This window comes from Cheilinus undulatus, linkage group 17, assembly GCF_018320785.1.
Source record: "Cheilinus undulatus linkage group 17, ASM1832078v1, whole genome shotgun sequence".
In the NCBI taxonomy this organism is placed as follows: domain Eukaryota; kingdom Metazoa; phylum Chordata; class Actinopteri; order Labriformes; family Labridae; genus Cheilinus; species Cheilinus undulatus.
Genome location: NC_054881.1, coordinates 40,769,781 through 40,775,780, shown reverse-complemented (window position 1 = coordinate 40,775,780; position 6,000 = coordinate 40,769,781).

Sequence of the window (6,000 nt, the reverse complement as noted above, 5' to 3'; positions counted from 1 at the left end):
GGCGACTTTCAGTACACGATTTTTGTCGTTTTTGAAAAGAAAACAACTCACTGCTGTTATTTTTTCTTCTTTTAACGAAGAAATGTCATCAAGTTCTGATAAAATTGGCGCTTTAGCAGCACCCACGCTGATATCTTCCGCCGTGATTGCACCGGCCTCTTGTTGCTGCTTGCTTATGTCACGACTCCGCCGTGTCTGAAAGTACTGCCCTTCGTCACTGACTGGTCCTGTCACTTTCTAACCGAGCCTATTTTTGTTAGAAAAGCTTGATAAAGTGTATTTTCCATAATACGTGACCTTTAAACTACAGACAGATTGAAACTCCCCCCTGAAATTTCAAACTGTTCCTTAGTCAAAAAAATCCTAAAATTCTTACTGTTGTTTCCATTGCCCAGATGCTTTAAGCATCCTGTAAGTCCTGTCCTCTAAGTGGTCTAATGTTGTGTTTTGTCAGTTAAATGTTTTTAGTGCTAAAAACAGAATTTTTGATAAAGCAGCCTACCCACAGATGTGTCTGGGCCCCTGACAAACCAGAAAGTGGACCCACCCCGGTTAATTTTTGATATCAGTAAATGTGTGTTGGATTATTAGCATCGGTAGTAGCGTCCCAGCTAACAGATGCTTCATTTTGGAGCTGAAAGGTGTGTCAAGGTTTTATTGAGATCTGATATTCAAATCACTGATTCGTGCCATGTTAAGACCCCTTTTCATTGCTACTCTTTATCCATTTTCACTACTTTAGATGCCAGTTTCTGTGACCTCCTGCCTAGTTTAACCCTTTCTGTGCTACTTTTTGCATATTTTTTTTCCTCTGTGATCTATTGTTGTTACTTTTTAACAGCTTTTCACCATTTTTTAAAACTAGTTTTTCCCCCCTTTTAGCCTGTTTTTGCCACCATTATCTAATTTTGCTATTTTGGGCGATTTTTGCCACTCTGTAACTATTTTGACAACTTTTTCTGCCAGTTTTTGCCACTTTTTTTCCATTTTTAACCTGTTAAATTAACTGTCCCTTAAAGTTAGTTCAGACCTTTCTACTTTACTCTCTGGCCTCCTGATGCTTGTGTACATCAGCTCAGCCATGAAGTCTGACTTCACTTTCCTAATGGTCTATATCAGTGTGCACAAAAAAAGAAAGGCTTTAGTGTGCTGAAGTGCAAATAAATAAAGTTCTTTTTTGCTGCTTTAATAAGAGTGGATGCTGTTGAGGTTAAATTTGACTGGGCCCCAGAAAGCTCTCCTCTTTATCCTACGGTTGACATTGGGTGTTCGACAAGGTTTACATATTTGAGGGCTCAATGAGTGTTATATCTGACTGTTAAAAGACAGAAGGACTAAATATTCAATCAGAAAAATTCTCCTTACTCATGTTTGGGACAAGATTAGCAAAGAGTTGAAAGGTGCAGCTTTGTCCATGGGGGCACCAGAATCAATACAAACTAATAGTTCCTCACAGAAGCTTTAACTACAGATTTTCTGATAGTGCTACAGTGCTTATCATAGGATTTGTAATACTTTGATTTTACTCAGATTGGCTCAGTTGTTGGTGAATGTTTTGTACTTCTCCTGAAGTAAATAATTGGCGTTCCTCTTACAAGCAGGATTAGCATCAAAGAATCGTATTTTACCCCAATCAGCATGAGATGTGTATTTCTGTCACCTCTTCGGCCTACGTGGCCTGCGAGTCAAGTCTTATCCTAAACCCAGAGGAGGGTTTAAGCATTTTTGGGAGGAAATAATATTTGCCTGGAGGCTATAGATTTAGTATAAATTCTGTTTTTGGCCAGATGCCTCTCCCGCTGGCACCACAGCAGTCTCTGTATTGTGAAGCGATATCAGTGCATTTAAAAAATGCACTGCGTTAACTAGGTCAATCTGAGGCAATCAAAAAAATCCTTCATGGCAAATAAGAGGACCATCAAAATATTCTTATATTTAATCTTGCAATTCTGCACAGATGGAAAAGACTAGAAACAGCCAGTGATGATAAATCGTGTCAGTAAAATGCGAAACCACCCACGGCATGCATGTTGACTTTTGCTGCATGTTTTCTTCATACATCAGAAATACAGTATTTAAAAGGGAGAGTTCATTTTCTCCTTTTGGCACAGACTAGCTGAGATAACATTCACCACTTTGTTTGTGCTTTTAATATGAAACTACTGCAAGCTGGCAGTAATGTTGGCTTAGCAAAAGATCTCAAATACATTCAGAAAGGATCCAGACCCCCTCCACTTTTACAGTTTTTATGCTACAGCCTGATGCTGCTGTCAGAAAAGACATTTTGATTCTCATTAATCTACATTGCAACAACACTTTTATTACCCCAGGTTCCTGCCATTTTTTTGCATGCTGCCTCCTCATTGCAAAACACATGAGTTTGCAAAAAACTCCAAAGGAAAACCAAGTGGTTTTATGTGCTTTGAACTGAGGAGAGGCTTCTGTCTGGCCACTCTGCTATAAAGCCCAGATCAGTGGAGGGCTGCAGTGATGGTTGTCCTTCTGGATCTTTGTCCCATCTCCACACAGGATCTCTGGAGCTCAGTCAGAGTGACCATCGGGTTCTCGGTCACCTCTCTTACTAAGGCCACTCTCCCACTGTTGCTCAGTTTGGCTGAACGACCAGCTCGTGGAAGAGCCGATTGGGTTGAGGTCAGGGCTCTCAAGTTCTTCCACACCAAACTCATCAAACCATGTCCTTATAGTCCTTCTTTGTGCACTGGGGCAGTCATATTGGAAAAGAAAAGGGCCTTCCCTAAACTGTTACCACAAAGTTGGAAGCATAGTATTGTCCAAACTGCCTTGGTATACTGAAGCATCAAGATCACCCTTCACTGGAGATAAGGGGCCAAGTCTAAACACTGACAGCAGCCCCATATCATCATCCCTCCTCCAACTAACTTCACAGTTGGAACTGCAAAAGTAGTCAGAGAGCGCAGACCTCCGTCATTAGCCCTATCTCCCAATAGTGAAGACTCCTTTAAAAACATTTCTAGATCCAGATGTTGATCCGGATCACTCCCAAAATCTAATTCGATGATTACTCCCTCCCCGTTGGGGTGGGGACACAGTGAGGCAAAGCGTTGGCTTTGCTACATGTGGACTGTCATGGCGGAAGCACCCATGGTCTCACTGGATGACTGGAAGTCAGGGCAGAGGGTGAATATTCCTCTATTTCTCCCAGCATTGTGAGTATTCTTGCTACAATTCGCTGTTTTTCTCTCTGTCACGCCCTGACTCATCTCCTCGACTGGGTGTGCGTCTTTCAAACTCTATAAACTCCAAAACTTTAAATGGAAACACACCAAAAACATGCTGCTGGGATTGAAGTTGCTCATGTTCACCATCTCCTGGTGTAAAGTGGTAACAGCGCAGAGCTCCGCCATTAGCCCTATCTCCCAACAGTACAGAATACTTTAAAAAATTCCTGGATCCAGACGGTGATCCGGATCAGTCCCAAAATGTAACCAGTTCTTCCTTATGCCATTTCTGACATTTCCTGAAAATTTCATGAAAATCTGTCCATGACTTTTTGAGTTATTTTGCTAACAAACAAACAAACTAACAAACAAACAAACCCACCCGATCACATAACCTTCTTGGCAGAGGTAACAAAGCAGCCAGGCAAGAAATTTCTCAGAGCATCTGCCAAATTCAGACTCACTCATCTGGCTGCCAAACAGAAAACGCTTCCACTGCTCCACAGCCCAGAGTTGGTGGGCTGTACACCACTCCATCCAGGGCTTGGCATTTGACTTGGTGATGTGGGCTTGCATGCAGGTGCTCGGTCATGGAAACCCGTTCATGCCGCTCCCACTGCACAGTTTTGGTGCTTACATTAATGCCAGCTGAAGTTCAGAACTCTTCAGAGCATCTGCGCCTTTAAGCACCATGCACCTCAGCAGTCGTGGTGTGATTTTACGTGGTCATCTGCTTCAGTGCTGAGTTCCTGTGGTTCCTAAATGCTCTCACTTTCTAATAATAACACTTACTCTTGACTATAGAATATTCAGCAGGGATAAAATTTCACAAACCATCTTATTGCAAAGGTGGCGTCCACCACTATACTACACTGGAAGTCAATGAGCGCTTCAGAATGACCCACTTATTTACAGATAGTTGCGAATGGAGACTGCATGGCTAGGTGCTTGATTTTATACACCTTTTGACACCTGAATTCAATAATTAACAGGTGTGGTCAAGTCTGTAATATGGCACAGGAGGAGGAAGTATTGATATCAGTCAAACCTTTGAATGTTCTACAAAGCTGAGAAAAAAACAGACTAAAATTCTGGTAAGTTCTATATGCAACAATAAAAGCTTTGTATTTTTACTCACATAGCGTCTAAACATAAAGTATGAACTATTATCAAAATGGGGGTCATCCTAACTTTAAGCTGGTGAATTCTAAAGTAAGATAATGATGAAACATGGTGTATGTGGATGGAAAGAGCTCTTTAATGGTGTTTATTATGATCCGTCCTCTCCATTGAGCTGGTTCTTACTATACATTACATACTGTGACTTTACCGCTTTACTGCCCCCAGGCTCCACATCTAAGAGATAGTAATATAATACCCACTGACACTGATCTTTAGGGATGGTAATTCCAATTAATACCACATCATAAGTCATATAATTATGTCACATGAGACCTGTTATGTGTGCTGCAGGTAGATGAGGATCATAATGTGATGTATATTGCATGTTGTAGGAGGATGCTGCTCTAATTAAGAGGAGATAGAGACAGCGGCCTCTTGATGCTGATTTGACGCTGTGGGAAATAAAAGTCATAAGCTGATTGTTTATAAAGTAGCAGTTGATCTTGTGTCAAGCTTTGTGTCTAAAAGGATGCAAAACAGTCACTGGCAGATGTAATATGGAAATACAAGTGTTGTTTATGTAGATTATCACACCAATGCAAGTGTATAACATCTTTAATGTTCTTTATTATGTATATAAAGTACAGTCTGTGACTTTATTTAGCTAATGATGATTTATACTTAAGAAATGTATGCATTGTTTATTATTTGCAAAGCCCTTTTTTTTTTTATAAATTCAAGTAGCAACACTCATTCAAATTCTGGCCATAGACAGGGTAATAATACAGACAGACTCTGTCCTCTTCAGCTGTACAAAGTTGAAGCCGAATACATCTGTGATGTGTGACAGTGTGAGTGCTAACAGACGTCTGAAAACAAGATTCTGAGATCAATTTCAGTCGTTGATTGTAAATAATGTATGTTTATATGCATATTTGAGGATTAGCTGGGTTAATATGTTGGATGTTTTACCTTTTTACTGAATTTATAAATCAATCTTGGTCAAAAGAGTTTGGCTTTTTGAAAAAAAAAAAAGCATAAATATTCACCCCCTTTAAGTCAGTATTTAGTAGAGTCACTTTTGGCTGCAATCACAGCACTGAGTCTGTGTGGATAGGTCCCAGTCAGGCTCAAACATCTGGACACTGCAATTCTACTCCATTCTTCTTTGCAAAACTGCTCAAGCTCTTTCAGGTTGCACAGGGATCAGGCTTACGGCTGGGCTACTAATCAAAAATTAGAATAAATTGCAGCAGGCCATATTGCGATTGCAATTTTCAAATTGCAGCAAGTGCAATAGTTCTTTAACCTGCAACCTGTGTCAAAATACCAACTTAAAACTTTTTTGCAGCAGAGATATAGGGCTGTAGTCAACCCAAAAAAACTTGGTTGACTAAAATCGCACCAGATCATCAATTAATCAAATGGTCGCCGGACGGACCAAAATCATCCTTTTTAATAAAATGCTGCCACATCGCTGACTTTCTCGGCATGTAGTGAATTAACGGGAAACAGTATAAACGTGCTGCACAGGCTTTGCTCTCCTCTAAGATGGGAGGGTCCTTGTAACGTTGTTTTGACTTTCTGGGTATTTAACCTGTAATTAATTACCCATAAAGGCCAGAGTAAACTATTTCTGAATAGTTATATTCATAGTTTGTTTGTTTTTTTTGTAAAT